Below are 26,298 nucleotides of genomic sequence, written 5' to 3'. Positions count from 1 at the left end.
AGTTGATAAGCTATGCAGCAACACCGCACAAATAGCTGATGCAGAAAGAAAGACTCCTTCCTGAGCACATAAAGAACATCTCCGGAAGGGCCACTTGGAGAGAGGGTCTCTATCAGTGATGGGACAAAAGCCAGTGGAATTTGATTCACTACCATGACGGTGATTCCCATTAGCATGTCCACTGTGCGATGAGCACTGGCCATATTCTGTCTATAGGGTTGATAAAGAGTTTCAACATCCTATGGCAGGTTACATACACATTTACATATAAATTTGTCAAACTTGAGATGTATTGTTTTATTATATGTAAGTTATATCTCATTGTAAAGAGTAAATTAAAAAGGAAAGGAGGGGCTCCTGGGCGGCTCAGTCAGTTAAGCGTCTGATACTTGGTTTTGGCTCGGGGCATGATCTCATCGTTCGTGAGTTTGAGCCTCGCATGGGGCTCTGCGCTGACAGTGCTGAGCCTGCTTGGGATTCTCTTTCTCTCCCCCTCTCTCTTTCTCTCTCTCTCTCTCTCTCTCTCTCTCTCTGCCCCTCCCCTGCTTGTGCTCTCTCTCTCTCTCTCTCAAAATAAATAAATAAACTTAAAAAAAAGGAAAGGAAAGGAGCCTCTGCCAGTACAACCCAGGATATCCTTTTAAACCAAAACCAGGGAAGCATGAAGGAGTCCTGTGCACATCTCAAATATTCCAAGCCCCGCTGCTATGAGCCTCTCACTAGTCCCTGGCCCCCTATCCCAGGAGCAGGACGGTCACACACGTTTCCACAGCATGCTTGTTAAAGAGCATGGGGCCTTCAGCAAAGGAAGAGAGTGGGGCTAACTCCGAAATCCATCATCATCAGGGATGGCCGCATGTCTGGACAGCCAGTCAGCGTGCAGGCTGAGACAGCCAGGCCTGCAAAATGAGGATTCCGTGATGCAAATAAATAATCATCATCAGGCTTCTTCAGCACAGGCGCCGCTCGGCAGTCCACCTGGGCAGCTGTGGCTTGCTCCCGACCAGGAAGCATTAGCAGCATGCTTGTGATTCCCTTATTATAGTAATCATTCCCTAGCCGACCGCAGAAGGAGTCCAGGCATTTCCCCCCTCCAACCTCCATCCTCGTCCAGTTTACATGCATTCTTTTTCCTAAGCCCGCTCACTTCTTTCTTCTCCTCTCCTTTCTCCTCCAAGGGGCCCCAGCGATGCCTACAATGGGCTTATCAGTCTCAACGCACTATTTTTTACAAGTTCAATCCCGAAGCACGACGTGCCTGCGGTTAAATCTGCCGGAGGTGAGACAACTACCCAGAGCTGACTGTGAAAAAGGGTGCTTTCTGTTTCCTGCTGCACAGCACTGCACGCTGGAACTGGCAGCCTGTAATTAACTGCCGCGTTACCTTCTATCAAACTGCAGCAGGAGGAAAAAAAATCTCTGGAGATAACAGTAGTGGGATAGAAAGAGCACTGGGCTCTGTCTCTGACCATCAGAATGTGAATCTTGGTCTTGATTTACAAGGTGGAAAACATTAGCCCCTGGCTACCCGAAGTGGAGGCCGTGGACCAGCAGCACTGGCATCCCGTGGAGAATTTCAGGACTCATCCACCCACCTCTCATATTCGAGTCTGCATCTTAACACGATCCCCAGGTGAAGTTTGAGAAACACGGACTTAAGCAAATCACTGCGTCTTCTTTTCCACATGCGCGTTAAGACAGAGCGACAGTAAGTTCTATCTCAAGGGATGCTAACACCGCGTTCATGATTAGTAGATTGTTCTTTTTTTTATCTTGTTTTTTTTTTATTATTTACTTATTTAGAGAGGGCACAAGTAAGTGAGGGGCAGAGAGAGAGAGAGAGAAAGAGAGAGAATCCCAGGAGGGGCAGAGAGAAGTGGGGCTCACCCGGGGCTCGTGTTTTACCCAAAGTGGGGCTCGTGTCCACCTGAAGCGGGGCTCGAGCTCACCCAATGCGGGGCTGGAGCTCATCTGACATGGGACTCAAACTCACAAACTGTGAAATCATGACCTGAGCCGAAGTCAGACGCTTAACGACTGAGCCACCCAGGTACCCTGATTTTGTTTTTTAGACTAACATAAAGCAAAATCGATTTTTAGGGGGAAGGCATACATTTCCATGAATTTTAACACCTATTTTTATGTAACCGCCACCCATATCACGATACAGAGTATTTCCATGGCCAGAAAAACATCTCTCACCAAATCCCTTTGTAGCTAGCTATTCCTTGTGCCTACCTCCAGCCCCTGGCAACCGCTGGTCTGTTCCCTGCCACTACAGTCTTATCTCTTAGAGGATGTCATATAAATGAAATCATGCAGTGTGTTACTTTTTGAGACTGGATTCTTTCACCCTCTGAGTCATACAAATTGTGTTTTTATTCCTTTTTATTCCTAAGTAATGTTCTACTGTATGCAAGTAACAGTTTGCTTATCCATTTCTTGTGTTTCTTTTCAGCTTTATAGAGTATAATTGACAAAGGGTAATATAGAGGTGCCAGGGTGGCTCGGTCAGTTAAGCATCCGACTCTTGATTTCGGCTCAGGTCGTGGGTCCAAGCCCCACATCAGGCTCTGCGCTGACAGTGCAGAGCCTACTTGGGATTCTCTCTCTCCCTCTCTCTCTGCCCCTCCCCCACTCGTGCTCTCTCTCAAAATAAATAAATAAACTTTAAAAAATGATAATATAGTTAAAGCATATGGTGGTTTGATGCATGTATATATTATGAAAAGATTCCTAACATCGAGATAATTAACACATTCATGGCCTCATATATTTAGTTTTTGTGTGAGAGCACTTAGCTCTGTTCTCTTTGCAAACTTCAATTATACAATACAGTATTACCAGTTGTAGTCACCAAGTTATACATTAGATCCTTGTAACTTATTCATCTATAACCAAAAGTTTATACCCTTTTACCAACCTCCCCATATTTCCCCCACCCTCTAGCCCCTGGCACTCACTATTCTACTCTGTTTCCATAAGTTTCACTTTTTTTTTTTAGATTCCATATATAAGTGATACCACGCAGTATTTGTCTTTCTCTGTTTGACTTATTTCACCTAGCATAATGGCCCCAAGTTCATCCAAGTTCATCTAGGAAGGAAATGACTGGATTTCCTTCGTTTTCAAGGCTGTATAATATTCCAGTGTGTGTGTGTGTGTGTGTGTGTGTGTGTGTGTGCATGTGTGCGTGTGTGTGTATAACATTTGCTTTATTCATTCATCCATCCATGGGTATGTAGGTTGTTTCCATATCGTGGCTACTGCTATTGTGTTATAATGCATATATTGGTCGCCTTGATGGCATCCCATAATTCCTTTAGGTTTCTTCACTTTTTCATTCTTTTTCTTTTTGTCCCTCTGATTGGATGAATTCTACTGCCGTATCTTTGAGTTCACTGATTCTTTTCTCTGTTGAATCTGGTCTTCTGCTGAACCCCTCTACCGAATTTCTCATTTGTTATTGTACTCTGCAGTTCTATGATTCCTGTTTGGTACTTTCTTGTATTTTCTGCCTCTTTGTTGAAATTCTCACTTTGTTCATGCATTGTTCTCATGACCTCAGTGACCATCTTCATGGCCGTTATTGTGAACTCTTTATTGGGTAAATCATTCATCTCCATTTCATTAAGATCAATATCTGGAGATTCATTCTGTTCTTCTGTTTAGAACATATTCTTCTTCATTTTCCTTGATTCTCTATGTTGGTTTCTGTGCATTAGATAAAATAGCCACCTCTCCCAGTCTTTTTTTTTTTTTAATTTTTTTTTTCAACGTTTATTTATTTTTGGAACAGAGAGAGACAGAGCATGAACGGGGGAGGGGCAGAGAGAGAGGGAGACACAGAATCGGAAACAGGCTCCAGGCTCTGAGCCATCAGCCCAGAGCCTGACGCGGGGCTCGAACTCACGGACCGCGAGATCGTGACCTGGCTGAAGTCGGACGCTTAACCGACTGCGCCACCCAGGCGCCCCTTTTTTTTTTTTTTTTTAATTTTTTTTTTCAACGTTTATTTATTTTTGGAACAGAGAGAGACAGAGCATGAACGGGGGAGGGGCAGAGAGAGAGGGAGACACAGAATCGGAAACAGGCTCCAGGCTCTGAGCCATCAGCCCAGAGCCTGACGCGGGGCTCGAACTCACGGACCGCGAGATCGTGACCTGGCTGAAGTCGGACGCTTAACCGACTGCGCCACCCAGGCGCCCCTTTTTTTTTTTTTTTAATTTTTTTTTTCAACGTTTATTTATTTTTGGAACAGAGAGAGACAGAGCATGAACGGGGGAGGGGCAGAGAGAGAGGGAGACACAGAATCGGAAACAGGCTCCAGGCTCTGAGCCATCAGCCCAGAGCCTGACGCAGGACCTCTCCCAGTCTTGACAGACTGGTCTCATGTTGGACGTGAACCTTATCAGTCTGCCTGGCCCGAGTTCCTGGTTGCTCCTCAAACCTTTGTGATTGTCCAATCTGCTGTCTTTGCTCTCAGTGGCATCCGGTAGTTGAGGATGTGCCGAGACTCATTAGTGTCCCAAACAGGTGGCTCGCCATCAGCACCTAGATGGGTGGTGATTAGAAGCTGGACCCTCAGGCAGCAGCTAAGACATGCGCATATCTTCTCCTTCCTCTGTGCTGAATCTGGGTACATAGCTACAGAGGGTGTTTCTGTGCTCATTTAGAAACGGCTTCTTTGTTTGCTGTGATCCTGTAGGACTCATGAACACAAGTCCCAATGGCTATCAAAAAGTAGGTGATTTGGGGGCCCATCCCTCTGGTGGCAGCTAGATGTGTAGAAAACCTCCTTCCAGGGAAATTCTGCCAACTTGATTTTACTATTGGGGTGAGTCAGAGGGAGAATATGGAGGAAGCGCCCACCAGTTCTTTGGGGCTCTTGGAAGGATTGCAGTCAGTACTACTGGATTCAACTTTCTAATATTTTGTTGAGGGTTCTTTGTGTGTTTGTTTATGTGAGATATTGGTCTGTAGTTGTCTATTCTTACATTGCTTCTGTCTGATTTTGGTATCGGGTGATGCTGGCCTCACAAAATGAATTTGGAAGTGTTCCAAATCCCCACTTCTATATTTTCAGAAGAGATTGCATAGAATTGGTGCTATTTCTTACTTAAGTGTTTAGTAGAATTCTCCAGTGAAACCATCTAGGCCTCCGTATTTCTTTCTTGAAAGATTTTCCACTAATATTTTAATGTGTTACAGGACTATACAAGTTATTTACTTCATCTTAGGTGAATTTTGGTCATTCGTGGTTTGTAAGGAATTGGCCCATTTCAACTAACTTGTCAAATCCATGTGGGTGGAACGGGTCATAATGTCCCCTTATTATCCTTTCAATGGCCATGGGGTGTGTAGCAATAACCCTTCATCCATTCCCCACATTGGCAATTGGTTTCTTTTTGTCCTTCCTTGTCAATATTGGTAGCGATTTATCATTGTGGAAATCTTTTCAAAGAACATCTTTTGGTTTCGCGGATTTTCTCTATTGTTTTTCTGTTCTCATTTTCATTATTTTGTCTTACCTTTATTATCTCCTTCTGTCCATTTACATTGCCCTTATTTTGTTCTTTTCCTAGCTTCTTAAGGTTTAAGCTTAGATTTAATTAGGCCCCTTTCCTTATCGAATATAAGCATTTAATGCTAGAAATTTCCTTCGAAGCACTGTTTGTTTTGAATATTTTATTTTCACTTATGTTCAGTTAAAAGATTTTCTAATTTCCCTTTGGGACTTCCTTTTTGGGTTGATAGGATTGTTTAGAAGTGTGTGTTTAATTTTCAAATGTTTGAAAATTTCCTGTTACCTTTCTGTTGAGTTATGGTTTCATTCCATTATGGTTGGAGAGCATACTCTGATTGTAAATCTTTTACATTTGTTAAAATTTATCTTATGACCTAGGACATGGTCTCCGTTGGTGAATGTTCCACGTTTACTTGAAAATCTGTATTCCGATGGTTTTTGGTAACATTTTCTAAAAATGTCTATTAGATTTAGTTGGTTGATGGTGCTGCTCACTTCCTGTATAGCCTTATTTTCTGTATACTAGGTCTGTCAATTTCTGAGACAGGAGTGTCAAAGTCTCCAACTATAGTTGCGGATTCGTCTCGTTCTCCTTTTCGTCAGTTTTTGCTTCACGTACTATGGTGTTCTGTCATTAGACACATACTCATACGGTGTTGTCCTGTCTTCTCGGCAACTGACTCTTTTATCAGTATGTGCTTCCCTCCCTCACCCTTGGTAATTTTCTTTGCTCTGAAGTCTATCAGTATCAGTGTAGCCACTCCAGCTTTCTCTTGATCAGTCCATGTATTTTTCCATCCTTCTACTTTTAACCTAGCTATATCATTATATTTGAAGCGAGTGTCTTGTAAATAGCATACAGTTCAGTCATTAAAAAGAATCCATGCTGACCGTCTCTTTCAATTGATATGTTTAGACCATTTGTATTTATATTATATTTTATATTATGAAAACGTTTTGACTTCTACAATGTCATTTTCTGTTTGTTCCCTCTGTTTTTCACTATTTTGCTTCTCCTTGCCTGCCTTCTCTTGGTTATTTGAACATTTTTAAATATATGTTTTAATTCATCTATTGTTGTTTACTATATCTCTTTTGGGAGATCTTTGGTTGCTCGAGGTATTAGAATATACGTATTTGGCTTTCCCCATTCTATTTAGAATCAATATTTGACTATTTCAAGTGGAATGAAGAAATTTAACACTGAATAGGTCCCTGTACCCTCTTACATTTATGTCGTAATTGTCTTATATATTGCATCTAAAAACACTGGAAACCCCATTAAACAACACTATACATTTCCTTTCAACTGTCAAACATATCTTTAAAAACTCAAGAGGAGAGAAAGAGTCAATGTTACCTACTCAGTAAATCCTTTAGTAATAGTAAATAATTATTTACTATTTACATTACTATTTCTGTTGCTCGCCCCACATTCCTAATGTCCCGAGCTTCGTCTTGGTATCATTTCACTTGTCTGAAGAAATTCCTTTAGCAATTATTTCAGCACAGGTGTGCTGGCTATGAATTCTCTTACTTTTCCTTCATCTAAGAATATCTTTAGTTCACCTTTACTCCCGAAGAATACTTTTCACTGGATATAGAATTCTCAGTTAACTATTCTTGTTTTTCCAGCACTTGAGAAGTACTGTGTCATTTTCTTTCGGCCTCTGTGGCTTCTGCGGAGAAATTCACAGTCATTGGAATAATTGTTCTCTTATAAATAAAGCATTGTTTTTCTCGGACTGATTTTGACAGTTTTTTCTTGGTTTTTAATTTCCAGTAGTTTGATTATGCTGTGTCTGGCTATAGGTTTATTTGCGTTTATCTTATTTGGAGTTCACTCATCTTCTTGAATCTATAGGTTTATGTATTTTATCAAACGGTAATTTTCAACCATTATTTTTTCAAATATTTTTTCAACATAGAGTTCTTTCTCCTCTTCTTCTGGGATTCTGATGGCACAATTATAAAGCCTTTTGGTATTTCCCCAGAGTTCCCGAGGCTTTGTTCATTTTTTCTCAGTCTTTTTATCTATTACTCAGATTGGTTAATTTCTGTTGATCGTTTCTGCCACCATCTACATTGTATTATTGAGCCTATCCAGTGAGGCGGGGTTTTTTTTTTTTTTTTCTTATTTGAGTTATTGTATTTTCTTGTTCTAAAACTCCCACTGTTTTTTTTTTTTTATATATATCTTCTATTTTTCATGTTGTTGAGATTTTCTACCTTTCCATTCATTTCGATAGTGTTTGCCCTTACTTCCTGAAGTCTTTTTACAATGGCTATTTTCAAATCTCAGTTTGGCAATTCCAGCATTTGTATCATCTTACCATTATATCCTGGTTCTCTGTATACTGAGTCATTTTTGGATTGCATCTAGACGTTTTGAATGTTATCAGATTCTGGTTCTTGTTTAAATCTTGTGGAGAATGTTGCTGTGTTTTGTTTTAGTGGACAATAAACCTAGTTGCATTCCGGCTGCCGATTTTGACCAGCCTTCTGTGGGTTGTGGTTTCTTTTTTGTTTTTAAATATTCATTTATTTATTTTAAGAGAGAGAGAGAGAACACATGTGAGAGCAGGGGAGGGGCAGAGAGAGACGAAGAGACAGAATCCCAAACAGGCTCTGTGCTGACAGCACACGGGGCTCGATCTCAGAACTGCAAGATCATGACCTGAGCCGAAATCAAGAGTTGGACGCTTAACCGACTGGGCGACCCAGGTGCCCCTGGGCTGTGGTTTCAATGTCAGTTCTGTTTTCAAAGCCTTTGCTATGCGATTTGGACCTGTCTCATGTGTGCCTGACCCATAGGCCAGTCTTTGACCTGCACATTGGTCTATTTCTTTGTTCAGTTCTCGATATCTTTAGTACACTGTTCAGGATCACATCCGTGCATGCACAGGTATGGGATGATCACAGAAATTCATAAACAACTTTATGGGGTCACGTTCACAAGCTTCTCCTTCTCTGTGATTTCCCCACATTTTTTCTATTTCCCTGGGGCCGTTACGTTACAAGGTAGTTCCTCCAGAATAACATTTATTAGGTACCTACCATGTGTGAGGCTCTGTTCCAAGAAATTAATGTATGTTATCTCATTTAACTATCATGACCATGCTATGAATAAAGTATTATTGCCATTCCTGTTTTGCAGATGGGGAAACTGAGGCCCAGAATGGTTAAGCAACTTACCCAAGGTTGCACAGCTATATATGATGGAGCAAGTAGTGGGCCAGGATTTGAACACATATATCAAATCTTAACTATCAGAGAGTTCTGCATCTATAATATGACCCCATTGCATGAGCCATTCTTCTTCGCCCGTAAGTCCATTAACACGGTTATTGTATAATAGTTATTTAAAATAAATAATAAATAAAGGTATGCCCCTATCTCCAGAGCAGCAATGCTTTCTTTTCAAATTTGAATTGTTGGCAAGCACCAAGTGTGTTAGTTCCCTGTGGCTGCCATAACAAATTATCAAAAATTAGGTGGCTTCAAATAATGAGAAATTTATCCTCTTACAGTCCTGCAGGCCAGAAGTATGAAATCAAGGTATCAGCGGGTGTGCACTCCCTCTGGAGGCTCTAGAGAACAATCCTTCGTCACCTCTTCCAGCGTTTGGGGGCTGCCAGCATTTTTTGTGGGTATATCACTCCAATCTCGGCCTCTGTCTTCATACGGCTTCCTCTTCTGTGTGTCTGTATCTTCTCCTCTTATGTCTATGGGTCTCCAATCTGTGTTTCTTATAAGGACACTCATCATTGGATTTAGGGCCCATCCCGATAATCCAAGAGATCTCATCTTGAGATCCCTAAAGGAATTAAGTCTGCAAAGACTCGCTTTCCAAATAAACCATATTCACAGCTTCTAGACAGGGATATAGCCTTTGGGAACCAACATTCAACTCACTATATCTAGCAGGGACCACCTTATGTGCTCAGTAAACACCGTATGAGATAGTCTCTCCGTTGCAAATGATAGAAATTCAAGCCAGACTAGCTTAAGCACAAAGGGAATTTATTTGTTCACGTAACCGGGAGGTTGGAAGAGACAGTGGCATCACACACGGTTGGATCCTGGACTCCACGGTTATCTTTCAGTCTCTCCACCTTTCAACTTTTCTTCCGTCTTGGTGTTGCTTTATTTTCAAGAAGCTTCACCGTCAAACAGATGAGAAACCCTCATTCTGCCAGCATCCACATATCAAATCTCAGTGAACACTTCGACTGTTCCTGTGTAAGTCACACACCCATCGTGGAAGGCATTGCTGTGATCAGAGTAATGGAAGTGTTTGATTGGCCAGTCCTTCCACGACCCCTCTGCGGCTGGAGCATGTGATGGTGGAGGTGGGCAGGTGTGATTAATATCCTACCAGAACCACCTAGAATGGAGGTGAAATCGGTTCTCCAGAGGAGGGACACTGAAAAGGCCAATAATACACGGCCACTGTAACTTCCAAGCCTGTGGTATTTGGAGGCGCGAGTGCATTGCTGAGGGACGACTTAATGGGTCTTGGCCGTGTGTATCTTCTGTGATCCTGTCATGATATTTAATCAGCTCAACCAGACAGACTTCATCCTACTCATCTCAGAGGCTTGTAATCTTCAGATTCTCTCTCGAAGCGTTTACCATATACATGCACGAGGGACGTTTCCTTTCTTTCTGCAAGTTTGAGTTTGCAGCGCCTCACAGACCCTCACCTGTTCCCAACGTGCTCTGTGGCAGGGAGAAGCAGCAATGTCTAGACTCTGGCTTTGTAGGGCAAAGAGCTCCAAAAGTCTAATCAGGATTCTGGTCCAGGCCTTCCCTGTTTCCCGACACCCCATTCCTTGCACTGCAAGCTTTCTAAATACTCTCACAAAGGCATGACCCTGCCGTAGCCCCCAAATCAATACTATGTAGGCCATCCTGGTCCCTACCCACAGAGGTTTATTAAGGTTGGAACCAGAAAATCTCATTAAAGTATGGTCTCACCTCCTTTATGACCTCATGTTGAGGACTCTGTTGGGTCAGGGCTCAAGTGCATTATAATGCACAGGATGCTGGGTATCCAGAAGGACTTCTGCCCTTTTCCCTGACAGTATCCCCCACCCAACTCCCAGCAACCCTCCCTAGCTCTTCTTACTTCTGTCAGTTTGAATCCTCCCAGATCAGCTTATTTGCCGAGAGGACTTTTGTCCAAGCTCCCTTCAGTTTTTGGCTCCCCTGTGGTAGCATATTATCTCCTCGTGCTGCAGACACACTTCCTGTAGTCCATGTGCCTGGTGCCCTGTCACACGTCCTATTGGTCGCAGTCTCTGATTCTAACGGTGACCGGGGTGGACAGTTCAAGGTCAGCTGAGGCTCATGAGCGTCACCAAGAATGAGCACCGTGCCTTTGCTCTCTGCCCCAAGACACTTATGAGTCCCAGGCCACTGCAGGCACAGCTCAGAAGTTCAGGGCTAGCCCTCGGCCGGATGGGAGCCAGGGAACTAATGTTCCTGCCTCCCATCTTTTAGGAGACATTTTTGGGAGGCATTCTATATGCTTCTTAGGAAGCCCGGGAAGATCTAGGCCCTGATAATGCTCCCTTGTATTGACTTTCTCTCCATCCCTGTCTCCACTCTCTCCCTCCCCCACTCTTGCCCTCTGGAATCACTCCCCTCCCCCTCCCCCCCCAGAACTACCCTTTCTCAAATACTTGTTTCTGGCTCGGCGTTGAGTCATCCAAGGAAGACACGGCCTCACTTGCCAAGCAGAGAAGCTAGGATCCCAGTGGCTGTCCAGCCCTCATCGTTTCTCTCCTCACGGGGTCCAGGGCCAGCACCCAGGAACTGGCTTTAGCTGTGGATGGTAGGATACTGCAAGAGGAAGAAGGTTGAAGGGGCGTCCAGGAGTCTAAGTGAAGCAGCAATACAGGCTGGTGGAAAGGGTCCAGGCTGTGTTCTGTCACTGCTTTTACGGACAGTATCGTATAACTGTGTCCCATCGTGCTCGATTTCAAACCGTAGCTCTACCATTCCTTGGTGGTGCCGACGAGGTTACTCGGAATCTGCCCGCTCACCTTTCCAGGGGTCGTGTCCTGACCTGATGGAATGCACCAACCCCATCCGTGATCTACCACCCACCGTTAGTAAAGCCACGAAGCCAAATGGCTTGGTCTTCAGGGTTGTTTATGCTACCAGCAGCGACACGGCTTCTTAGAGGATGTGCTTTCTCTTACAGCCACTTCCCTTGAAGAACCCAGAACACGGCCCGAAATTGCCTGTTTCCTTGGTCCCCCAACCAAGCTCCCTAGACGACACTGCTGTTCGGGGGGCATTCTGTCGCGCAGCAAGTGAGTGGAAGTCTGTCTGCCCTGATTGGTCATCTGTCCCTATCCTGACACACATAGTCCTTCTTGCTGCCGGTGACCGAACTGTTAAACAGGAACACTGCCTGGGCCCTTGTTGGAGCGCCTTGCCCGCACCCTTGCTGTGTTTACACGGGCTGCCCGGTCTGACAATCCCCCATCATCCACGAAATGAGCCCTAGAAACATCGGCCCAGCCCAACATTCACGGATGATTCCTGATATCTTTCATCTCCCGGGCCCAGAGGACAAACTCTTTTCCTTTGTGTTCTATTTTGACATTATTCTGCCTCTTTGTTCCCATTTTAGGGCAGTGTGAGGGGAGCTGTGCATTAGCTTTTGTGGGCTTTAATGAAGCAGGATTTCAGAGCATTTCATATCAGGTATCATCTTTTGTGTGCATGGGGAGAAGGGCTGAGAAATGTTCCTTTAACTGGTGCCAGAAGAGAAGACAGAGAAAGCCAAGGAAAAAAATCTGATAACTACTTTTTTCCATTAAAGTTCCGGCCCCTTTCTAAAACATGCTATTCGTCTATATTTCAAATCAGTTGGGAATCATATCTTTCCACAACTGCATTTCCTTACTTCCTGGAAACATATATCACAGGATGTATAATAAATGTTTATGCTAGCCGTAAAGAGGAAAGTCACATTTAATAAAATTTACCATAGACCCCAAGGTGAATTTAATATAGGAGCCTGAGTGACGAATCCCAAAGCAAGTGAATTTGGGCTTAAAGCCCATCCTGCACTGACTTCATTATGCATAGTTGATGTTCGGGAAAAAATTCAACAACAAAACTTCCTGAGGTCCTTGCATGAATGAATCGGAATGAGGCTCTCACATTAACCCTGCACTTTCCCGGGTGTCTTTCAGATGCCCCACAAGAAGGCTTATTACTGAGCGGCTGGTGGCTGGCTCCTCCCTGTGTCTTTGAAGGATGGAACAAGAAGAAACAGCTGAAAATTGCCAGGTAGACCAACAAGGACAATTTCAATTACACAGGAATGACTGCTTCTTCTCCGGATGAAGATATGATCATGACTCAGCCCTGGCTCAATGTGTTGGGTGAGAGGCATAACCACTGGGACCAAGACGGTTGTCCACACCAGCTGGCCTTCATGACAGGCCATTCAAAATAGAACGGGATGGGGGCGCCTGGGTGGCTCTCTGTGGGTTAAGCATCCGACTTCAGCTCAGGTCATGATCTCACAGTTCGTGAGTTCAAGCCCCGTGTCGGGCTCTGCGCTGACAGCTCGGAGCCTGGCGCCTGCTTCGCATTCTGCGTCTCCCTCTCTCTCTGCCCCTCCCCCGTTTGCGCTCTGTCTCTCTCTCTCTCTCTCTCAAAAATAAGCATTAAAAAATAAAAAGAAAATAGAACAGGATGATGGGGGCTCAATTCAACGCAGAGTCAGGGGCATGCATGATTCGGTGGCTCGTGGAGACCGTCAGAGGCCCGTGTTTACCTGCGAATTAGCGTACCTGGGATTGGGCTCAAGTGCTTTTCTGGAAACTGTAAAAGGAGCCACACTTGTCCAGCTGGTGCTATTTTATGACTGGCCAGGAGAATCCTATAGGTGAGTTCTGATAGGACTAATTTCCGTGTGGCCGGAGACTTCAAATAAACGTCTCCTGAAACAAAATGTTTCTGCCCAGAGGGAACAGCAAGAGAATCCTCAGGTCAGCCCTGTAATGGGACAGACTTCCTCTACCGCTGTGGCCTGGCCATGAGTAAAATCCATGGAACTAGGCAGATCGTGGTCACAAGCTGACACACCTTGGGGTGCCTGGGTGGCTCAGCTGGTTGAGCGTCTAGCTCTCGGCTTTGGCTCACGTCATGATCTCACGGTTTGTGAGTTCAAGCCCCGTGTCAAGCTCTGTGCCGACAGCGGGAAACCTGTTTGGGATTCTCTCTCTGCTTCTCCCTGCCCCCGCTCAAAACAAATAAATAAACTTAAAAAAATTAAAAACAAAATCTGACACACTCTGAGATGCATGCCTTCCCACTCTCTTTTCTTGGTCCCAGGAAACACCCCCTATTCATTTCTACCACGGAGGAACCAAGAACAACTGGAAATCGCATGGATCCGGAGGGAGTGAAACCATAGTTTATCCAGTGAGAACGTTTCTAGCTGGACCCACACACTGAAAACATCCTCCCTTACAGCCTGGAAGACAGTGGGACTTAGAGGCCAGTGCAAAACTTAAGGAGGTACTTATTCTCAAGGCTTGACCCTGTACTTGCAGAACCCTGAGACTGTGTGCCTCCTTAAATTTTGCACCCGGAAAGTGTGCTTTGGTCTGCCTGTAGCTAGGGAAGGATCACCCCCAGGCCGGGCGGCAAAGACCTGGGATCGGCTGCCCTTCCTTCCAATGTGCTGCTGGTGGCTGAGCCACGCAGCCCAGGAAGGGCGCAAAGTGACCTCAGGGAGCAGACTTGGGTCGTTCCAGCAGCCCCAGCAAGTTGTAAAAGGATGATTTTTGATCTATACTTGTATTTGCCCAGGAGGTATCAGAACTGAAGCCGGGATGCCAGCCCCGTCACTGGACCTAACTCAAGACACCTTCCTAACCAACAAACAATGGGACTTGTTTTAACCAATTGTATACAGGGGCTTGGACTCCTCCGTCCTATCCCAAGGGCTAGCTTTAATTAGCATTACCACCAAGGACTTCCCTTTCTGGCACTTAACTCAGAAAACAACTCATTGGCCTGGCCTCCCAAGCTAAGAGTCACGGCTTTGCAAGTATATACATACATATATGTATATATAGGTAACATACACATATGTTAAAAACTTGGTGTGAGAGCATAATTTGTTCCAAAGACATGCTTGTAATCCAAAGCACTTGTATATCAAAGCGAATTTCCCCATAAGAAATAATGGAGACTCAGATGTGTGCTCCACCACCCAAAGATATTCATATAAAAATGAGTACAGTACTGTAATATAATACAGAATCGTAAAGAAAATACAAAACGTAAAGAAAAATGAACACATTAACCTGCACTTACCTCTGAAAACCTTCATGACTGGTGCGAGGGAGACATGGGAGAGGAGGGTTCATGTATAGGACGACTTCCACTATCACTAACGGAGTCACTGCTGTCTGTAGGCTCCATGGAATACTTTTCTGCATGGGGTCACCGTATACGCTCGCATAGATATTGACCACAGTACAGTATTAATAAACTGTTGTCACAGACTGTATTTAATGTAACTGGCAATGAGGCAGCCGAGGAAAGGGTCTGTATCTGCAGGCAGCCTGACCTGGAATGAAGCAGAGCATTCCTAAGCTTACTCTTGTCTGGAAAAGCAAAGGACTGTCCATAGGTGCTTTGAAGTGACAAGAAATATACTAGTGCCGTTGTGGGTACCTTCCAACGTTCTGAAAAATCACTGATTTCTGCCAAATGCCACAGCCTGAGATGGAGCATCCGAGCATAGGAGACAATCGCCCGCACTCCTGCAGCGAGAGAGAGAGAGAGAGAAAGAGAGACAACATTGGCTCAGTTGTGATCATGTGACATTCGTCATCACACACCACTCGCGTTGCAAGACATCGTTCGTTTATCAAGTTAAAATTTATTAGAAATGTTTGCTCGTCTTGCGGAATCCTCGCAGAACAAGTTACTCACAATCCAAGGTTTGACCGTATATAGGTTTCCAACTTGGGTCATGTGTTTTATTCTCTGATGATGTCCAGTTCCAGGAATGTGCTTTCCTCCTCTCAGTGTGCCGGAGTTGGGAGAGAAAGGAAGGCACCATCCACTGTCCCCATGGGTTCACGGAAGCAAAAAAGCCTCCTTCGCTGTACTGACTGGGGCGGCTGCACGCTGCTAAGAGCCAGCAAGAGCCAGCCCCGGCAATGCAATAACCATCTGATTAAGGAGCAGTAATCGCTGGAGCTGCTTTGTGATCCCTGCTCCGTCAGCAAGGACTTCGGGGCACCTCCCTCCGTTCCGTGCCTCTGAGGGTCGGTGAGCCCTGTGGGGCTGCCACAGAGCTGCACATCAGGACAGATAGGCACCAGGATGGAATGAAGAGGTCTGCAGTCTTACCTTATCCACGAAAGTGAGGGGGTGAGAAAACCCAACCAGTGGGTCTAAAACCAGAAATGTGGGGGCTGGAGGAGTTGGCAGTGCCGTCAGTAACTTCCATGGTGGTGGTTTATTCTTCACACCTGTTTGAGAACCACTGCACTGAAGTAATCCCGTATCTCCAGGACCTCCTAAACAGACTAACTCACGAAAGGTATGCCGAGTGCTGGTTAAAAATGCAAACTCTTACGGTTGCCTGGGCGGCTCAGTTGCCTAAGCCTCTGACACTTGATTTCAGCTCAGGTCATGATCTCACGGTTTGTGAGTTTGAGCCCCGAGTCAGGTTCTGTGCCCTCAGTGCAGAGCCTGCTTGGGATTCTTTCTCTCCCCCTCTCTCTGCCTCTCCCCTGCTGGCACGCACGCACACACACACACACACACACACACACACACACTCAAAATAAATAAACATTAAAAAAATGCAAACTCCCAGGCCCCTCTAAAGGTAACCTGAATCCATGGGACAGAAATGGAAATGTCCTCTGGCGGGTGGATGCAAGGATCAAGATACCAAGAAAAACTGTTCATGCCCCACTGCTGCTAGGCGTATGACCCAGGAACCACGGCCCCAGAGGTTGGGTGCACAGGCTCTGAAGCCAGACTCTGTGTTTGAATCCTGTGTCTACTGCTTATTAGTGTGCTACTTTGGGGAAGTGACTTAGTGTCTCTGTGTGTCTGACCCCATCTGTAAAATGGGGGTGCAGAGAGCGCCTACCTAAGTAGGGATGTTGCAAAGATTCAATGATATAATAGATGCCTCGTGCTTACACCAGTGCCTGGTGCTTAGTAAGAACTGTGAAAATGGTGCCTCTTACCCCCAGGTGAGACCATTAAGATCGTGTCATGATGCTTGGGGCACTTATGTCAGGGAAAGCCGCTGACCACACACCAGCGGAGAAGCCAGGCAGCAGGAAGCGGCCCGGCCTCTGGGCAAACCTCAACCACTCAGTATCCACAGCTCAGCTGGCCTCCAAGGACCAAGGTGGAAACCAGCTTTCTCAGCAGGAGGCAGACAACCGACTTCCTAGCTGTCGGAAGTGGGGGGGGGGGGTGAGGAGAGCTACGCAGTGTCCCTCCTTGGGGGAAGGGGGGGGGGATTCTTTCCCTGGACCTGAGGTCTCAATCCTTCCAAGCTCCCTCCCTGCTCCCTCCCTGCTGCTCCTTCCACCGCCGCAGCCACCACCACCACCACCACCACCGTCAGGCTGACGAACCTCCCAACCTCCCGTGTGGGGCTGGGAGAACTGCCAGGAAGAATCCGCGCAGCAGTGAGCTCCAATAATGCTAAACAATGGATTAATTACACTGCTCGCCTGTTTAGCTGCAGCTCCCGGGGTCGCCCGCACGTGTGGTCACAGCAGACAACAGGTGCGAGACGCTGGTGAACGCATGGCGCCGCCCTCTGCCCCCTCTCTCCTCCCCCCCCCAGCCCCCTCGCCTCCTGAGCACAGTTCAAGTCCTCCAGCCTCCCCCCTGCCCCCAGAGATATGAAAGGCTTTTGTTCCCTCTCTTCCTTCCCGCCTTTTAAAGGGGTTTCGTGCTGGGAGTGTGGCTTGTTTTCATAGCCCCTTGGAGCCATAGGATGGAGAGCTCTAGGGGGCGAGGTGAGACTTCTTTCCAGGAGGGCATCTGGCGTGGGGTGACGGCTGGGCTGGCACTGCTCTGAGCCCACCTGGCCAGGCAGGGAAGAGGCGACAGCTGCTTTATGCTCCTACGAGTGCCAGCTTTCCCGAAAGGAGGTCAGCCTCGGAGACCAAACTGCTAATTAGGTCGCATTCTGCTTCCTGCTGCCACTTTAATTTCCACCCCAGAAAACCTTCAGCTGTGAGTCCAAGACCATCGGCCCCTTTCACCCAAATGCAAATGTCTTCGAGGCCTCTCTGGCTGGCCAGCCTTCCGGCTGGCAGGAGCACCAGCACCAGAACTCTGCATAGTACAGGAGCTTCCAAAACCCCAAGTCTGCCGGGCCCTGGGGCTGCTTTGAAGGCAGGCAGCCCACAAAGACTACAGAAGCTGGGTGTTCTGAATGAGCACTGAACCACAAGTCAGAGAGACCTTGCGCCTAGTTTTGATTTTGCCACTGACAAGCTGGGGACCTCAGGCAAGTCACTTCTGCTCCCTGAACCCGTTGCCTCATCTGTAAAGGGAGTGCGTTGAATCACCTCTCCCACCCCTGAGCACCGCGATTCTCATGATAATTTAGATCTCACTTCCAATTACTGAAGTGCTCGTTTTTATCGGTGCATCCCTCGCAGCAGCCATCGATGTGTATTTTCCCCTTTTTTCCCCTAAAGACTGAAGCCCCCAGATTAGGTGGCCGTCACTAGTCCCCGCTTGCCAAGTGGTAGAGCAGGAACAGAGAGATCTTCTCCCGCCCAGGGTCTCTCTCCGGGCAAGCTGAAACTCTGGGTCGTCACCAATCCTTGGGCAGGGGATGGGGGCTTCCCTGCTAGCAGAACTGCACGAGCAAGAAGCCCCCAGCCATCCAGATTCCCCTTCCTTGTCCTTCCTCACGATCTCTTCTGCTCTTCCCCGACCCTGGTCCCTGTTCCTCTCAACCTCAAATCCACTTCCATGACCCTTATCCAAACCTTACCAAAAGAGACTGTGGTATCATTTACTCCTTGGTAGCCGTGAAAAATAGAGTCTGTTGCTTTTCTCGGGTGGGTTTGCATTTTCAGCCATACGTGGCGGGTACCATGGTGTCCACATTCCCCGCCCCCCGCCCCCCCCCCCCAGGCACTCTGGCCCTCAGCCACCGGGACTGGCAGAGGCCGAGTCCCACTCTGGAGACTGCTCTTGGCTGATGGGGAGGCCTCTTTGGCCAAGGTCACACGGCCTTGCAGGGTGAGCGGGAGGCGGTACAGAGACCCAGCCCCTTTGCCTCTATTCAGGACAGTTCTATAAGGCTATCCCTCTGCCTCATCCTGCTTCCCTCCCTCCCTATAGGTGTTGCTCCTGAGGGCAGAGGGCAAAGGGTGCTCCCGATAGACTTTCCACACGCGCCTCTCTGACTCAAAGTGTCTCTCCCAGGAAACCCAAACTAAGATACCTCATTTCTTTTAGGGACCGACCAGAAAGACTGCATCCCTAGGTAAAGGAACTGTGCTCAATGGACGGGGAACAGTTTCCTTCCTGAATGCCCACAGCTTAGGCAGTTACCTTCTGGCAAAGTGAAGGGACAATCCGTTGAGTCCAGTTTTACAACTGTCCCAATACTGTGGCGCGTCTGAATTCCTTTCCAGACAGGACACACAGGTTTGGGACACTCACACAACACTGAGATAGACTCCCCGAAGCACACACGCCTTAAAGTCCTCGACCCCGGCCAGGGGCATCCTTCCTGTGTCCACTCGTGCCACTTCATCCTTGCCCCATGTCTCAGAGCGGCCCTTGCAACACACTCTGATCCATTGCAGCAAGACCTGCTGCCCAAGGGACTCGATGGAGGGAGGAGGTTCCAGGCTCCACAGATAAGGGTTTGGAAACAGGTGCTATTTTCTCACTTTGCTCACGGCTGAAGATTACCGAGCCAGACGGGACCGTGTCTCATCAGTGCACATTCATTTATAATATGCTGGGTAATGGGGGTCGACGTACAGTCCAACAGCTCGCGGGGGTCATCGGCTCCAGGGTGGGGAGTGTGCAGGTACGCCTGGAGTTTCTGCTGAGGGGCCCCGTGTGAACCCGCCCGGCTCTCAACCCCAGACCAGCTCCAGACCTGGCGGAAGGGTCTGCTGAGAAGAGCTTCCCTGTCCGAGAAGGCTGACGGGTGAGCCGACACAAGGGGCCGGTGGTGAGGTGGCGAAGATCCAAGGGTTACCAAGAGAGGAGGCGGCACAGTGATCTGAATGACTTTAGAGCTGGAGGCAAGAGAAGTCATGAATCTGGAGACATTTCACAGAAGCAGACTCGGTGAGTGACTGGCTAGGGGGAGGGAAGAGGGAGAGGCAGGTAAGGACGGTGCGCAGGTGTCAGGCTTGAGGGACCTGAGGATGGTGCAGCAATTCAAGGTCAGGAGCAATTCATTGTTATTAGGGACAAGGGCCGGGAGCAGGCCTCCAGGGGCAGGGGAGGAACACACTTTCAACAGGCTGCAGTGGAAAGGGCCATGGGACTCCAGGGGAGCACAGGGTCTAAAATTCAGGAATGAGGTCTGGGCTGGCGGTGGAGATTGGGACACATGAGAATATAGGCAGATACCGGTTGAAATCCCGGGAACGGATAAGACCACCGAGAGAAGCGGGCCCGGGGGCAGAATCTGGAGTGCTCTTAAGAAACAGCCAGAGTGGGAGGAGCCCGCTAGCAGCCAGGGAGGTCAGGGGTGGATCAGAGGTCACGAATGCCAAAGGGAACATCATTTTCTGCGTGGAGGGTGCCAAAAGCTGCTGAGAAGTCACATGGGCAGAGAAATGGAAAGTGACCCTGGTAGGGGCGGTGCCGACGGCATGTGGCCGACCTCAAAGGCGGGAGCGGCAGAAAGTCTTGAAGCAAAGTAGGGGCCCGTGGGGGCCAACGAGCCAGGCACAGAGACCCTGCCCAGAGCACAGAAGGCAACCCGGTCCACGGCAACGCACGCCGGAAGCTTTCGATTGGAAAGCCGTTTCCCTGACACTGAACTCAATTCTGGTTCAAGAGACGACGCGGGCCTCGTGCGTCCCCAGGTGTTCCTCGGCACCTTGGGACGCGCGTGTATCCAGTCATCTTGTGAGCACTCTCGGGGAACGGGAACTAATGGGTCAGCCGATCACAAGGCCCGCAGCTGCCTGCCCAGGCGGGGTAAGGGATCAGAGAGCCCGCCCCACCCCCGGCCAGGAGGCGGTGGCACGAAGGGGAAGCCGACAGTGCTAGGCCCGACATGTTGCCCGGAACACTTCAAACTTCCCAATTTTAAGACCTTCTTTTAGAGAGGTGCCTTTTTTGGCTTTTTGTCTCAGGGGGTGGGGGAGGAAAAGAGGCCTCTCTTATAAAAATAAGGCCTCTACCCCTCCAAAGTTCAAAGTCAGTCCACCGTCTAGAAGGAACATCTGTAGAATAGGTTTTGGGATGGGGGAGTGATCCTTTATCTTTACCTCAGCAGCTAGTCTTGGAGGTGGTCTCCCTTTAAAACTCTGGCCCTGGCGTGCATAAGAGTGCCAAAAATGCCTTCTCCTTTCTTTTTTAAATGCTTATTTATTTATTTTGAGAGAGGGAGAGAGAGAGAGGGAGAGAGAGAGAGAGAGCGAGCGAGCAGGGGAGGGTCAGAGAGAGAGGGAGAGAGAGAGAATCCTAAGCAGGTTCCACGCCATCAATACAGAGCCTGACATGGGGCTCGAACTCACAAACCATGAGGTCTTGACCTGAACTGAAATCAGGAGGCAGCTGCTTGATCAACTGAGCCGCCCAGGCAACTCAAAAGGCCTTTTCTTTTAAACTATTCAGACTGCTGGGAAGGTTACAAATTCTCAAAGTAAAATCTCCTAAAATGCCAAGGGCCAACCAAGTTAAATGAATATACATACAAGTATCAACAAGCTCTGTTTACTAAGCTTCTAGCTGATTCTTCACGCAGCCCTTGGGCCCATTTCCAGGGGCTTCAACACCCCCAAACAGTACCCTTTTTCGATTCCTCCTTTCGCCTCCCCGCCCACCGCCCCCCTCCCACCTTCTTGACTTCCTTTTCCTTTCCCAAGTGTAGGTCTCCTGTCACCCAGACCTTCTGGGGCTTGATGATCCATTCCTGGGGACCTCTGCAGCCTTCTTCAGATTCCCAGCAGCAAAGAAATACCTTAGGCCAGTGGTTGTCACACTGCAGCGCGCATGAGAACCCCCTGGAACAGAGCACGGAGCCCGGCTGCACAGTTTCTGATTCAGTAAGTCAGGGGCGGGACCCAAGAATTTGCATTTCCAACAAGTTCTCGGGTGCCGCTGCTGCTGGTGTAGGCCCAAGTTGATCACTACTGAGTATTTAAGCCACCTTGCCCTGCTTCTATGCCCACGGTGTTACTAATCAGTCAACATTCACTAGTCTACTAACCCTGATCATGGCCTTGCGACCCTTCTGTTCTCCAGGCTGTGTTCCAGATAGTCGTTAAACAGGTTCGAAGGTCAAGATGCTTCTGCTCCTGCTGCCGCTGCTAATATCTAATATGCCCAATATAAAAAATGATACCACCACAGACCTAGTTGCTCAGGCAGAAAGCCTGCACGCCAGCCTGGATTCTGTTCTCTCTGTTCTACTCTCCGTCCGTCAGCAAATGTTGCCAGCTCTAACTGTAAAACAGACCCTGAGCCTGACCGCTTCTCACCCTGGCACATGCCACCGCCTCTCCTGCCTGACCCCGGGAGAGCCGCCTAATAGGTCGCCCTGCTCCATTCGTACCCACCCTGCCATCCACTCTCCGTACAGCGGCCAAAGGGCTCACTTCAAAACAAGTCCTCTCTCTCTGTTCTCACTGTCCAATGGTTTCTAACAGCTTCAGAATAAAACTGAATCAAAAGTTCCTACTGTGGCCGCCAAGACTCCAATGATCCAGCCTCTGCTCACCCCTCTGATCTCGTCCCCTTTTACCCATACATACGCACGCGCGTGGGCACACACGCACGCACGCGCACAGACTCTCACGGTGCTCTCCTAGTGTGCTCCCAGCCGAGGTCCCCCGGAACTTGCTCGTCCCTGTGCCTAGAGCGCTCCCACTCCCATTGCGGTGGGCTCACCGTCTGGCCTCAGAGGGGTCTTGCCAAGCCCCCACCTCAATTCACCCTCCCACACATTCCCTAGGCCCCACCTTCCTTTCTTTCCCTTCACAGAACTCATTATCTGACAGTATGTTACACACTTATCTGTTTGCTCTTCCCTCCCTCACTAGAGTGCGGGCTCCGTGGGGGCAAGGACTGGATTCTTTCTCCCCCCCCCCACCACCCCCACCGCCAGATCCCCAGTGCCTGGGACAATGCCTGGCCCCAAGTACACGCTCAATACATAGTGAATGAAAAGGTTGATTAACATGTTTACTATTACATGCTAAGAACTTTGTGAGAATTATTTCGATTAATTCTCATCGTGACCTACAGGCTAGATATGATTATCAGCGTTTTATGGGTGAGGAAACCACACCCGGCAGACTTAGGCACCTGCCCCAGGCCTCACCTATAGGAGACAGCAGAGCCCAGATAACAAGTAAAGCCTCTTTGGCCCCTGCACATGGTCCCTTTTCCTGACTCTTCACCCGAGACGGGACCAAAGCTGATTTCCTATGAGCGCATTAGCACGCTCACCCCCTAGCACAGATTATTTTCCTATTTTTACCTGGCAAAGAATGAGGCTCCCAAGAGTAGCTGATGCTGATGGATGAAATAGATGGAGAGGTTCAGAGTGAAAGGTTCTGCTCAGGTGGGGAATCGGGGAAAGGGCCAGGTGGGGCACAGAACGGGACCGTGTGCCCTGGAATGGAAGTGACACTCCAGCAGGACTGGAGAGGACCCCAGATGGACGACGGGCTGTGTTAAAGACAGACACGTCCATTACAGCTCTGCTCCAGACCAGTCTGGGCTTACCTCGGGCAGCACCGGAATACTTCAGACTGGGTCCAGCCACGGTGGGGGAAAATTGAAGGCCATCGTTATTCAGCGAACACTGATTGAGCACGTACTCTGTGCCCGGCACCGTGCTGTCAAAATACGTGCCCACTGTGTGTTTGTGCCGCCCTCTGCCATCAGCCGTGTCAAGTCAGACTCCCACAGCCCCTTTCTCTCGAGCCCTTTAGACTATTTCACACGCCCCTCAAGAGTCCACACAGTATTCTAGCATCATCCTCACTTCACAGCTGGGGCTATTTGTTGCAGCAGCTGGCATGACTATTGCAGTAGCCGGTCCCGCACACTCTTCCAGGCCCTCTCTGATCTCTCTCCTTCCCTTCACAGACACAGCTCTGGAGTCGTCCTCACTTTCTACACTGCAATCAGTCAGCAGCGTGATGGTCTCCATATTGCCAAGTCAAGTGGACACATTCCGGGCCTCTCTTCCTTAGCTTCTCTTCAGTATTTGGAACTGCTGACATTTCCACCACTCTGTGTGTTTTGATAACACCACTCTCCCAAGTTTATCTCATACTTCTTGGCTGCCTTTCTCTTAGTGCCCTTTCTAGGGGTCTACTTTAGTCCTTTCCTCGTGTCCTGAGGGTTGAGGCTTCCCTGTGCTTCCATTCGAGACCCTCTGCTCCTCTTATTCTAGAAACACCTTCCAGGTGACTTCTTTCAACCTGTAGCTTCAACTACAATTATACCAAGGTTCTCCAAATATTTTTGTTCATGCTATTATTTTAAGTATTCAGCATAGACCCCTCTGTGTGTATAGCTATTTATTTATAGGTGACATGCATGAATTCTTGTACTTATTTACTCTGTATGTTATAAAACATTTATAATAGAAGTGTGGGAAACGGATACAAATAAATCTAAATAGAAGCTCTAATCATTTCTTCTCCCATCGAAAGGATTATCTTGCTATACATCCTTCTCACAGACTACTAGTTGGCATACACAATTGCCTACCAGATACTTGTTATCATAGAGGTACGCCAAATTTAAATGCAGCATGCACAAAACTAAACTCATCATCTTTCTTCCCAAAACTCTGTCCTTCAGGAGTACCAGATGATGCTGGAAAATAATATGTCAGAAAGCAGAGAAGTACTCAAAGGCTACGGGAGATATGCCAAAAGGACACAATAATTGGCTTAAAGGGGCTCCCACTAGGCAGATTTGGGATGACTAGAACATCAAATCTATATCTATATCTATATCTATATATACATACACACACACATATCTCTCTCTCTCTCTCTCTCTCTCTCTCTATATATATATATATATATATATATATATATTTTTAGAGGAATCAAGGAGTCCATAGTAATTCTTTTTTAAAAATGGTGAGGAGGGGCGCCTGGGTGGCTCAGTCGGTTGAGCGTCCGACTTCAGCTGAGGTCACGATCTCACGTTCGTGAGTTCGAGCCCCACGTCGGGCTCTGGGCTGATGGCTCAGAGCCTGGAGACTGCTTCCGATTCTGTGTCTCCCTCTCTCTCTGCCCCTCCCCCATTCATGCTCTGTCTCTCTCTGTCTCAAAAATAAATAAACATTAAAAAAAAATTAAAAAAAAATAATAATGAAGTGTTGAAAAAAATGGTGAGGAGGTGGAGAAGTAGAGAGGGAAAGCTCTTCTTCATAGATGAAGGCTAGCTAATAAATGTATGAGGTATGAAAAATTTAGGAAATCAATATGTTGTAACTGACAACAGGGTAACTGATTCAGGCAAGGATCATTAACGGGTGACAACTGGTAAGACATTGTTCACAACCAGATATTTACACAGTCACATAGCATCACCCCTCCAAATTACTGATTAATTACAAAGGGGGAAAGGTGCTTTTTTCGGGGAGAGATCAAACTTAGCATCATTAAAAAAAAAGGTAGCATCATTAATAATGAGACAAACAGCTGTTAGGTGCCTCCTGATGAGACACAGCAAGAAAGATATAACACTACCCATGTAGAATGCTCGCCCACAATGCACAACCTGAATCCCACCCTGAGGAAACAATCAGCCGTACTCAGACTGTGGCTCGTTGTACAAGGCAACTGGCCTAGGCTCTTAGAAAAGGTCATGCATGAAAGACACAAAAAGGCAGAGAGAACTGTTGTAAATGACAGGAGACTAAAGAGATGTGACTACTGCGTGCAATTCACAATCTTTGAGTTCTAGATTTTTTTTAAAGCTATTAAGCACATGGGGACATCTGGGGAAATTTAAATATGGGCTGTGTATTAGAGTATATGATTGGTTTGAGGTTGCATTTCTTGAGAATTGCAGTTTTGTAGGAGAATGTCATTGCTCTTATGAGATACGTGCTGATGTATCTAGCTGTAAGGTATCACAATGTCTGCATCTTACAAATGGTTCAGTTAAGACACGTTTCTGCGTGTGAATGTGGACACATTGCAAACCAGAGAGGGAGGGAGAGGGGGAGAGAAGGCAGATGCAGCAAATGTTAACAACTGGTCCATCTAGATGAAGCGTAGAGAGTTATTCACATACTATTCTTTCAGCTTTTCTGCAGTTTAAAAATTTTCAAAGTACAATATGGGGAAATGAGCAAACAAACTTTGTCCCTGCTCCTAACACAAAGGTTATCAGGGACCAGATTAGAAAACGCTTTATTTGATTAACCCAAGGGTATGAACTTTTTCCTGAAAGCTAAGGAACATCATGGAAAGAGTTGAGCCAGAAACATGACACGATCCGATTAGATGCAGGAGGCGACAGAGAAGGAAGGGCACAGTGGGACTCCA

The 26,298-nt window shown here is 47.2% G+C and overlaps 2 long non-coding RNA genes across 2 annotated transcripts in view; one reads left to right on the top strand and one right to left on the bottom strand.

Moving 5' to 3' along the window:
- LOC109496475 overlaps positions 1-26,298 on the bottom strand; it is a 269,632-nt gene that overhangs the window by 19,672 nt on the left and 223,662 nt on the right. The window contains exons 10-11 of the long non-coding RNA XR_002739828.2: positions 15,245-15,333; positions 14,882-15,137 (exon numbers count right to left, since the gene is read on the bottom strand). This is a non-coding gene — a long non-coding RNA (uncharacterized LOC109496475). The remainder of the gene's footprint in view (positions 1-14,881; positions 15,138-15,244; positions 15,334-26,298) is intronic.
- LOC123383336 lies at positions 19,654-24,247 on the top strand. The gene is made up of 3 exons (XR_006592926.1): positions 19,654-19,882; positions 21,645-21,819; positions 23,870-24,247. It is a non-coding gene; the product is annotated as an uncharacterized LOC123383336 (long non-coding RNA).

This window comes from Felis catus, chromosome X (genome assembly GCF_018350175.1).
Source record: "Felis catus isolate Fca126 chromosome X, F.catus_Fca126_mat1.0, whole genome shotgun sequence".
NCBI lineage: Eukaryota > Metazoa > Chordata > Mammalia > Carnivora > Felidae > Felis > Felis catus.
This window is presented reverse-complemented; position numbering and strand designations above follow the sequence as displayed.